Here is a 13149-nt window from a genome sequence, read left to right on the forward strand (position 1 = left end):
ATAGGTCAATGAAGGGCTGAATCTATAGGTCAATGAAGGGCTGAATCTATAGGTCAATGAGGGGCTGAATCTATTTGTCAATGAAGGGCTGAATCTATAGGTCAATGAGGGGCTGAATCCAATGAAGGGCTGAATCCATAGGTCAATGAAGGGGCTGAATCTATAGGTCAATGAAGGGCTGAATCTATAGGTCAATGAGGGGCTGAATCCAATCAAGGGCTGAATCCATTGGTCAATGAAGGGCTGAATCTATAGGTCAATGAAGGGCTGAATCTATAGGTCAATGAACGGCTGAATCAAATGAAGGGCTGAATCTATAGGTCAATGAAGGGCTGAATCCAATGAAGGGCTGAATCCATAGGTCAATGAACGGCTGAATCCATAGGTCAATGAAGGGCTGAATCTATAGGTCAATGAAGGGCTGAATCCAATGAAGGGCTGAATCTATAGGTCAATGAAGGGCTGAATCAATAGGTCAGTGAGGGGCTGAATCTAATGAAGGGCTGAATCTATAGGTCAATGAAGGGCTGAATCTATAGGTCAATGAGGGCCTGAATGTATAGGTCAATGAAGGGCTGAATCTATAGGTCAATGAAGGGCTGAATCTATAGGTCAATGAAGGGCTAAATCTATAGGTCAGTGAGGGGCTGAATCCAATGAAGGGCTGAATCTATAGGTCAATGAAGGGCTGAATCTATAGGTCAATGAAGGGTTGAATCTACAGGTCAATGAAGGGCTGAATCTATAGGTCAACGAAGGGCTGAATCTATAGGTCAATGAAGGGCTGAATAGGTCAATGAAGGGCTGAATCTATAGGTCAATGAAGGGGCTGAATCTATTTGTCAATGAAGGGCTGAATAGGTCAATGAAGGGCTGAATCTATAGGTCAATGAGGGGCTGAATCTATAGGTCAATGAGGGGCTGAATCTATAGGTCAATGAGGGGCTGAATCTATAGGTCAATGAAGGGCTGAATCTATAGGTCAATGAAGGGCTAAATCTATAGGTCAGTGAGGGGCTGAATCCAATGAAGGGCTGAATCTATAGGTCAATGAAGGGTTGAATCTATAGGTCAATGAGGGGCTGAATCTATAGGTCAATGAAGGGCCGAATCTATAGGTCAATGAGGGGCTGAATCCAATGAAGGGCTGAATCTATAGGTCAATGAGGGGCTGAATCTATAGGTCTATGAGGGGCTGAATCTATAGTTCAATGAGGGGCTGAATCTATAGGTCAATGAAGGGCTGAATCTACAGGTCAATGAAGGGCTGAATCTATAGGTCAATGAACGGCTGAATCCAATGAGGGGCTGAATCTATAGGTCAATGAACGGCTGAATCCAATGGAGGGCTGAATCTATAGGTCAATGAAGGGCTGAATCTATAGATCAATGACGGGCTGAATCCAATGAAGGGCTGAATCTGTAGGTCAATGAACGGCTGAATCCAATGGAGGGCTGAATCTATAGGTCAATGAAGGGCTGAATCTATAGGTCAATGAAGGGCTGAATTCAATGAAGGGCTGAATCTATAGGTCAATGAAGGGCTGAATCTATAGGTCAATGAACGGCTGAATCCAATGAAGGGCTGAATCTATAGGTCAATGAAGGGCTGAATCCAATGGAGGGCTGAATCTATAGGTCAATGAAGGGCTGAATCTATAGGTCAATGAAGGGCTGAATTCAATGAAGGGCTGAATCTATAGGTCAATGAAGGGCTGAATCTATAGGTCAATGAACGACTGAATCCAATGAAGGGCTGAATCTATAGGTCAATGAACGACTGAATCCAATGAAGGGTTGAAGGGATACTTCGGGATTTGGCAATAAGGTCCTTTATCTACTTCCCCAGAGTCAGATGAACTTGTGGACACCATTTGTATGTCTCTGTCCAGTATGAAGGAAGTTAGAGGTGGCTGTACTAACCAATGCTCTTTATCAACCCTTATGTAGCTTACCTGTGTGTGTGTGTGTGTGTGTGTGTGTGTGTGTGTGTGTGTGTGTGTGTGTGTGTGTGTGTGTGTGTGTGTGTGTGTGTGTGTGTGTGTGTGTGTGTGTGTGTGTGTGTGTGTGTGTGTGTGTGTGTAGGATGGGGAGGTGATAGGCATCAATACTCTCAAGGTGACAGCAGGAATCTCCTTCGCTATTCCTTCAGACCGGATCAGACGCTTTCTCACTGAGTCACAGCACAACAAACACAATGCAGGTGTGTGTGTGTGTGTGTGTATGTGTGGTTTTTGTATGTGTGTGTGCATAATGTATGCGTGTGTTTTGTGTTGTTGTCTAGGTAACCACAGAATGCTGAGTGGTCGTTACCGTATTCCAGAACCCCAGTCAGATGCAGGTGACACACACACACACACACACACACACACATACACACACACACACACACACACAGACGACACCTGTGCAGGAATGTGAAAATAAATAGAAAATAGTGATTTCCTAATGTGCTGTTTTTCTTTCATCAGTAATGACAGGAGAGAAGAAGAAGCGTCTGATAGGCATTAAGATGCTCACTGTCACAGATGGGTAAAACACACACACACACACACACACACACACACACACACACACACACACACACACACACACAGACACACACACACACACACACACACACACACACACACACACACACACACACACACACACACACACACACACACACACACACACTTTTTCATGCACTGTTGTGATATTTATGTAACTTTATAATACTATAGTTCTATAGGCCCTAAAAATGACTATAAACCTCATTAAAATCTGCCTGTGTGAATTCATTTGAAACTTTTCATTTGAAATTTGGAGGTGGTTATTTTCAACTACAGTTTTAGTCAACTGAGCAATGCATTAATTACATCTGTGAGATTATTGTGCGGTTTACTGTATATTTTGTAGCTTTGGATGGTCAGTCCTTGCATCCATACCTCTGTCCATGGATTAGACAGTGGTTACATTTCTCCAGACCCAATTTGTTTTTGTTTGAACTGAAGATAAACCCTTTAACCTACATACTGTATATATATAATGTAGTCTGGTAGTTTAACCTACATACTGTATATATATAATGTAGTCTGGTAGTTTAACCTACATACTGTATATATATAATGTAGTCTGGTAGTTCAACCTACATACTGTATATATATAATGTAGTCTGGTAGTTTAATCTACATACTGTATATATATAATCTAGTCTGGTAGTTTAACCTACATACTGTATATATATAATCTAGTCTGGTAGAGGAGATGTTTAATCTACATAATGTATATATATAATGTAGTCTGGTAGTTTAACCTACATACTGTATATATATAATCTAGTCTGGTAGTTTAACCTACATACTGTATATATATAATCTAGTCTGGTAGTTTAACCTACATACTGTATATATATAATGTAGTCTGGTAGTTTAATCTACATACTGTATATATATATATAATCTAGTCTGGTAGTTCAACCTACATACTGTATATATATAATGTAGTCTGGTAGTTTAACATACATACTGTATATATATAATGTAGTCTGGTAGTTTAATCTACATACTGTATATATATATAATGTAGTCTGGTAGTTTAACCTACATACTGTATATATATATAATGTAGTCTGGTAGTTTAACCTACATACTGTATATATATAATGTAGTCTGGTAGTTTAATCTACATACTGTATATATATAATGTAGTCTGGTAGTTTAACCTACATAATGTATATATATAATGTAGTCTGGTAGTTTAACCTACATACTGTGTATATATATAATGTAGTCTGGTAGTTCAACCTACATACTGTATATATATAATGTAGTCTGGTAGTTTAACCTACATACTGTATATATATAATCTAGTCTGGTAGTTTAACCTACATACTGTATATATATAATGTAGTCTGGTAGTTTAACCTACATACTGTATATATATAATCTAGTCTGGTAGTTTAACCTACATACTGTATATATATATAATGTAGTCTGGTAGAGGAGATGTTTAACCTACATACTGTATATATATAATCTAGTCTGGTAGTTTAACCTACATACTGTATATATATAATCTAGTCTGGTAGTTTAACCTACATACTGTATATATATAATCTAGTCTGGTAGTTTAACCTACATACTGTATATATATAATCTAGTCTGGTAGTTGAACCTACATACTGTATATATATAATCTAGTCAGGTAGTTTAACCTACATACTGTATATATATAATGTAGTCTGGTAGTTTAACCTACATACTGTATATATATAATCTAGTCAGGTAGTTTAACCTACATACTGTATATATATAATGTAGTCTGGTAGTTTAACCTACATACTGTATATATATAATGTAGTCTGGTAGTTTAACCTACATACTGTATATATAATCTAGTCTGGTAGTTTAACCTACATACTGTATATATATAATCTAGTCTGGTAGTTTAACCTACATACTGTATATATAATGTAGTCTGGTAGTTTAACCTACATACTGTATATATAATCTAGTCAGGTAGTTTAACCTACATACTGTATATATATAATGTAGTCTGGTAGTTTAACCTACATACTGTATATATATAATGTAGTCTGGTAGTTTAACCTACATACTGTATATATAATGTAGTCTGGTAGTTTAACCTACATACTGTATATATATAATCTAGTCAGGTAGTTTAACCTACATACTGTATATATATAATGTAGTCTGGTAGTTTAACCTACATACTGTATATATATAATGTAGTCTGGTAGTTTAACCTACATACTGTATATATAATCTAGTCTGGTAGAGGAGATGTTTAACCTACATACTGTGTATATATATAATCTAGTCTGGTAGAGGAGATGTTTAACCTACATACTGTATATATATAATCTAGTCAGGTAGTTTAACCTACATACTGTATATATATATAATGTAGTCTGGTAGTTTAACCTACATACTGTATATATAATCTAGTCTGGTAGAGGAGATGAAGAAGCAGAATCCTGACTTCCCTGATGTCTCCAGTGGAGTGTTGGTCCATCAGGTTATACCTGAGTCCCCCGCACACAGGTAGGTGTTTCACACACACACACACACACACACACACACACACACACACACACACACACACACACACACACACACACACACACACACACACAGTGACACACACAGTGACACACCTCAAGGCCCTGATTGGAGAGAAAGGAGGAATGGATTAATGCAACAGGTTTATCCGTTATATCAGAAACGTAGTTTAGCTAGCTAGCCTATCAAAGGGCAAGGTTGAGCCATTACTGTACCAATATGGAAGAAGCCTTCTTAGGAACCAAGGACCAATGAGAACCTCTCGTCCTCTACCGAAGGGGCGGGATTGATGCCGGTGACGTGATCCTCAAGCTGAACGGCCGCCCACTCAGGACCACCGACGAGCTGCAGGGGGCGTTGCTAGGCGACGGGCCCCTCCTCCTGGAGGTTCGTCGCGGCGACGACAAACTGCTTTTCCACATAGAGCCCCACGTCGTCAGGCAGTAAGGAGAAGAAGTCATGGACCAGGGAAATGTAGTTCCATTTAGTTTTTTTGGCGGAGTTGGGGGGGGGGGGGTCAATTCCAATTAAAAGCTAGTCAATTCAGTAAATCATTTTGATTTAAACTTCAATATATTGAACGTTTTTAAATAAATAGCTTTTACTTTTCAGTTTATTGAGAAGTCATTGAAAATAGAGATCCTTTTTTTCCAATTGGAATTTAAATTTTGCGACATGAATTGACCTGCCTTCAGTTGGAATTCAGGCCGACCCTGTTTTAATGTTGTTATGTGTTTTGACTGTGTTCTCTGTTGTGACTGGGTTGGACTCACTACAGATGTACTGCCTGCTTCCCAAAGTGTGGGCACCATATTCCCTACCTGTAGTGCTTGTAACCAGGGAACTGGAGTCCATCGGTTGCCTATCAACCTCATAGTTTAGCCTGGTTGCTAGGCGGTTGCTAGGCCATTTCTGATATATGTATGTCCAAATATATTCCTTATGTAGTGCACTACTTTGGACCAGGACCCTACATAGTGAACTAGTGCCCTATTCCTTATGTAGTGCACTACTTTGGACCAGGACCCTACATAGTGAACTAGTGCCCTATTCCTTATGTAGTGCACTACTTTGGACCAGGACCCTACATAGTGAACTAGAGCCCTATTCCTTATGTAGTGCACTACATTGGACCAGGGCACTACAAAGTGAACTAGAGCCCTATTCCTTATGTAGTGCACTACATTGGACCAGGACCCTACACAGCGAACTAGAGCCCTATTCCTTATGTAGTGCACTACTTTGGACCAGGACCCTACATAGTGAACTAGAGTCCTATTCCTTATGTAGTGCACTACTTTGGACCAGGGCACTACATAGTGAACTAGAGCCCTATTTCTTATGTAGTGCACTACTTTGGACCAGGGCACTACAAAGTGAACTAGAGCCCTATTCCTTATGTAGTGCACTACTTTGGACCAGGACCCTACATAGTGAACTAGAGCCTTATTCCTTATGTAGTGCACTACTTTGGACCAGGGCACTACATAGTGAACTAGAGCCCTATTCCTTATGTAGTGCACTACTTTGGACCAGGACCCTACACAGCAAACTAGAGCCCTATTCCTTATGTAGTGCACTACTTTGGACCAGGACCCTACACAGCAAACTAGAGCCCTATTCCTTGTGTAGTGCACTACTTTGGACCAGGGCACTACAAAGTGAACTAGAGCCCTATTCCTTATGTAGTGCACTACTTTGGACCAGGACCCTACACAGCAAACTAGAGCCATATTCCTTATGTAGTGCACTACTTTGAACCAGGGCAATACATAGTGAACTAGAGCCCTATTCCTTATGTAGTGCACTACTTTGAACCAGGACCCTACACAGCAAACTAGAGCCCTATTCCTTATGTAGTGCACTACTTTGGACCAGGGCACTACATAGTGAACTAGAGCCCTATTCCTTATGTAGTGCACTACTTTGGACCAGGGCACTACATAGTGAACTAGAGCCCTATTCCTTATGTAGTGCACTACTTTGAACCAGGACCCTACACAGCAAACTAGAGCCCTATTCCTTATGTAGTGCACTACTTTGGACCAGGGCACTACATAGTGAACTAGAGCCCTATTCCTTATGTAGTGCACTACTTTGGACCAGGACCCTACATAGTGAACTAGAGTCCTATTCCTTATGTAGTGCACTACTTTGGACCAGGGCACTACATAGTGAACTAGAGTCCTATTCCTTATGTAGTGCACTACTTTGGACCAGGACCCATAGGACTTTCCCATAAGGCTCTGGTCTAAAGTTGTGCACTATGTAGGGAATAGTGTGCCAGTTGACATGGATATTTTCAGAGAGAGAGAGAGAGATGGAGATAAAGGAGGAGTATTTGTTTTTTAATGAGCCTTTTGCCAATAAACCTCATAGTTTAACCTGGTTGCTAGGCGGTTGCTAGGCCGTTTTATTCTGTATGTATGTCCAAATAAATATGAGTAAATAAAGTTAATATTTCAAAATCTACTGACGGATTTATTCCTACGTTGTGATAGTGCACATTATTTATGTAAATAAATATGATGCCAATGTAAATCCACACAGAGGTTTAACACCATCACTACACTGTACAGAGGACTGACTACACACAGAGGTTTAACACCATCACCACACTGTACAGAGGACTGACTACACACAGAGGTTTAACACCATCACCACACTGTACAGAGGACTGACTACACACAGAGGTTTAACACCATCACCACACTGTACAGAGGACTGACTACACACAGAGGTTTAACACCATCACTACACTGTACAGAGGACTGACTCCACATAGAGGTTTAACACCATCACCACACTGTACAGAGGACTGACTACACACAGAGGTTTAACACCATCACTACACTGTACAGAGGACTGACTCCACATAGAGGTTTAACACCATCACCACACTGTACAGAGGACTGACTACACACAGAGGTTTAACACCATCACCACACTGTACAGAGGACTGACTCCACATAGAGGTTTAACACCATCACCACACTGTACAGAGGACTGACTCCACACAGAGGTTTAACACCATCACTACACTGTACAGAGGACTGACTACACACAGAGGTTTAACACCATCACCACACTGTACAGAGGACTGACTCCACATAGAGGTTTAACACCATCACCACACTGTACAGAGGACTGACTACACACAGAGGTTTAACACCATCACCACACTGTACAGAGGACTGACTACACACAGAGGTTTAACACCATCACTGCACTGTACAGAGGACTGACTACACACAGAGGTTTAACACCATCACTACATTGTACAGAGGACTGACTACACACAGAGGTTTAACACCATCACTGCACTGTACAGAGGACTGACTACACACAGAGGTTTAACACCATCACTACACTGTACAGAGGACTGACTACACACAGAGGTTTAACACCATCACTACACTGTACAGAGGACTGACTACACACAGAGGTTTAACACCATCACCACACTGTACAGAGGACTGACTCCACATAGAGGTTTAACACCATCACCACACTGTACAGAGGACTGACTCCACATAGAGGTTTAACACCATCACTACATTGTACAGAGGACTGACTACACATAGAGGTTTAACACCATCACTACACTGTACAGAGGACTGACTACACACAGAGGTTTAACACCATCACCACACTGTACAGAGGACTGACTCCACATAGAGGTTTAACACCATCACTACACTGTACAGAGGACTGACTACACACAGAGGTTTAACACCATCACCACACTGTACAGAGGACTGACTCCACATAGAGGTTTAACACCATCACTACATTGTACAGAGGACTGACTACACACAGAGGTTTAACACCATCACTACGTTGTACAGAGGACTGACTACACACAGAGGTTTAACACCATCACCACACTGTACAGAGGACTGACTACACACAGAGGTTTAACACCATCACTACATTGTACAGAGGACTGACTACACACAGAGGTTTAACACCATCACTACATTGTACAGAGGACTGACTACACACAGAGGTTTAACACCATCACCACACTGTACAGAGGACTGACTACACACAGAGGTTTAACACCATCACCACACTGTACAGAGGACTGGCTACACACAGAGGTTTAACACCATCACTGCACTGTACAGAGGACTGACTACACACAGAGGTTTAACACCATCACCACACTGTACAGAGGACTGACTCCACATAGAGGTTTAACACCATCACCACACTGTACAGAGGACTGACTACACACAGAGGTTTAACACCATCACTACATTGTACAGAGGACTGACTACACACAGAGGTTTAACACCATCACCACACTGTACAGAGGACTGACTACACACAGAGGTTTAACACCATCACCACACTGTACAGAGGACTGACTACACACAGAGGTTTAACACCATCACTGCACTGTACAGAGGACTGACTCCACATAGAGGTTTAACACCATCACTGCACTGTACAGAGGACTGACTACACACAGAGGTTTAACACCATCACCACACTGTACAGAGGACTGACTACACACAGAGGTTTAACACCATCACCACACTGTACAGAGGACTGACTACACACAGAGGTTTAACACCATCACCACACTGTACAGAGGACTGGCTACACACAGAGGTTTAACACCATCACTGCACTGTACAGAGGACTGACTACACACAGAGGTTTAACACCATCACCACACTGTACAGAGGACTGACTACACACAGAGGTTTAACACCATCACTGCACTGTACAGAGGACTGACTACACACAGAGGTTTAACACCATCACTACATTGTACAGAGGACTGACTACACACAGAGGTTTAACACCATCACTGCACTGTACAGAGGACTGACTACACACAGAGGTTTAACACCATCACTACACTGTACAGAGGACTGACTACACACAGAGGTTTAACACCATCACCACACTGTACAGAGGACTGACTACACACAGAGGTTTAACACCATCACCACACTGTACAGAGGACTGACTACACACAGAGGTTTAACACCATCACCACACTGTACAGAGGACTGACTCCACATAGAGGTTTAACACCATCACTACATTGTACAGAGGACTGACTACACATAGAGGTTTAACACCATCACTACACTGTACAGAGGACTGACTACACACAGAGTTTTAACACCATCACTACATTGTACAGAGGACTGACTACACCCAGAGGTTTAACACCATCACTACACTGTACAGAGGACTGACTCCCCCATAGAGGTTTAACACCATCACTGCACTGTACAGAGGACTGACTACACACAGAGGTTTAACACCATCACTACACTGTACAGAGGACTGACTACACACAGAGGTTTAACACCATCACTACACTGTACAGAGGACTGACTACACACAGAGGTTTAACACCATCACTACACTGTACAGAGGACTGACTACACACATAGGTTTAACACCATCACCACACTGTACAGAGGACTGACTACACACAGAGGTTTAACACCATCACCACACTGTATAGAGGACTGACTCCACACAGAGGTTTAACACCATCACCACACTGTACAGAGGACTGACTACACACAGAGGTTTAACACCATCACCACACTGTACAGAGGACTGACTCCACATAGAGGTTTAACACCATCACCACACTGTACAGAGGACTGACTCCACATAGAGGTTTAACACCATCACTACATTGTACAGAGGACTGACTACACATAGAGGTTTAACACCATCACTACACTGTACAGAGGACTGACTACACACAGAGGTTTAACACCATCACCACACTGTACAGAGGACTGACTCCACATAGAGGTTTAACACCATCACTACACTGTACAGAGGACTGACTACACACAGAGGTTTAACACCATCACCACACTGTACAGAGGACTGACTCCACATAGAGGTTTAACACCATCACTACATTGTACAGAGGACTGACTACACACAGAGGTTTAACACCATCACTACGTTGTACAGAGGACTGACTACACACAGAGGTTTAACACCATCACCACACTGTACAGAGGACTGACTACACACAGAGGTTTAACACCATCACTACATTGTACAGAGGACTGACTACACACAGAGGTTTAACACCATCACTACATTGTACAGAGGACTGACTACACACAGAGGTTTAACACCATCACCACACTGTACAGAGGACTGACTACACACAGAGGTTTAACACCATCACCACACTGTACAGAGGACTGGCTACACACAGAGGTTTAACACCATCACTGCACTGTACAGAGGACTGACTACACACAGAGGTTTAACACCATCACCACACTGTACAGAGGACTGACTCCACATAGAGGTTTAACACCATCACCACACTGTACAGAGGACTGACTACACACAGAGGTTTAACACCATCACTACATTGTACAGAGGACTGACTACACACAGAGGTTTAACACCATCACCACACTGTACAGAGGACTGACTACACACAGAGGTTTAACACCATCACCACACTGTACAGAGGACTGACTACACACAGAGGTTTAACACCATCACTGCACTGTACAGAGGACTGACTCCACATAGAGGTTTAACACCATCACTGCACTGTACAGAGGACTGACTACACACAGAGGTTTAACACCATCACCACACTGTACAGAGGACTGACTACACACAGAGGTTTAACACCATCACCACACTGTACAGAGGACTGACTACACACAGAGGTTTAACACCATCACCACACTGTACAGAGGACTGGCTACACACAGAGGTTTAACACCATCACTGCACTGTACAGAGGACTGACTACACACAGAGGTTTAACACCATCACCACACTGTACAGAGGACTGACTACACACAGAGGTTTAACACCATCACTGCACTGTACAGAGGACTGACTACACACAGAGGTTTAACACCATCACTACATTGTACAGAGGACTGACTACACACAGAGGTTTAACACCATCACTGCACTGTACAGAGGACTGACTACACACAGAGGTTTAACACCATCACTACACTGTACAGAGGACTGACTACACACAGAGGTTTAACACCATCACCACACTGTACAGAGGACTGACTACACACAGAGGTTTAACACCATCACCACACTGTACAGAGGACTGACTACACACAGAGGTTTAACACCATCACCACACTGTACAGAGGACTGACTCCACATAGAGGTTTAACACCATCACTACATTGTACAGAGGACTGACTACACATAGAGGTTTAACACCATCACTACACTGTACAGAGGACTGACTACACACAGAGTTTTAACACCATCACTACATTGTACAGAGGACTGACTACACCCAGAGGTTTAACACCATCACTGCACTGTACAGAGGACTGACTACACACAGAGGTTTAACACCATCACTACACTGTACAGAGGACTGACTACACACAGAGGTTTAACACCATCACTACACTGTACAGAGGACTGACTACACACAGAGGTTTAACACCATCACTACACTGTACAGAGGACTGACTACACACATAGGTTTAACACCATCACCACACTGTACAGAGGACTGACTACACACAGAGGTTTAACACCATCACCACACTGTATAGAGGACTGACTCCACACAGAGGTTTAACACCATCACCACACTGTACAGAGGACTGACTACACACAGAGGTTTAACACCATCACCACACTGTACAGAGGACTGACTACACACAGAGGTTTAACACCATCACCACACTGTACAGAGGACTGACTACACACAGAGGTTTAACACCATCACTGCACTGTACAGAGGACTGACTACACACAGAGGTTTAACACCATCACTACATTGTACAGAGGACTGACTACACACAGAGGTTTAACACCATCACTGCACTGTACAGAGGACTGACTACACACAGAGGTTTAACACCATCACTACACTGTACAGAGGACTGACTACACACAGAGGTTTAACACCATCACTACACTGTACAGAGGACTGACTACACACAGAGGTTTAACACCATCACCACACTGTACAGAGGACTGACTCCACATAGAGGTTTAACACCATCACCACACTGTACAGAGGACTGACTCCACATAGAGGTTTAACACCATCACTACATTGTACAGAGGA

At 42.3% G+C, this 13149-nt stretch overlaps 1 pseudogene; it reads left to right on the plus strand.

Moving 5' to 3' along the window:
* The window catches only part of LOC123739516 (serine protease HTRA3-like), an 11217-nt pseudogene extending 5492 nt beyond the window's left edge, over window positions 1-5725 (plus strand).
* Window positions 5726-13149: the final 7424 nt, after the last annotated feature.

Source organism: Salmo salar, unplaced genomic scaffold (assembly GCF_905237065.1).
Source record: "Salmo salar unplaced genomic scaffold, Ssal_v3.1, whole genome shotgun sequence".
In the NCBI taxonomy this organism is placed as follows: domain Eukaryota; kingdom Metazoa; phylum Chordata; class Actinopteri; order Salmoniformes; family Salmonidae; genus Salmo; species Salmo salar.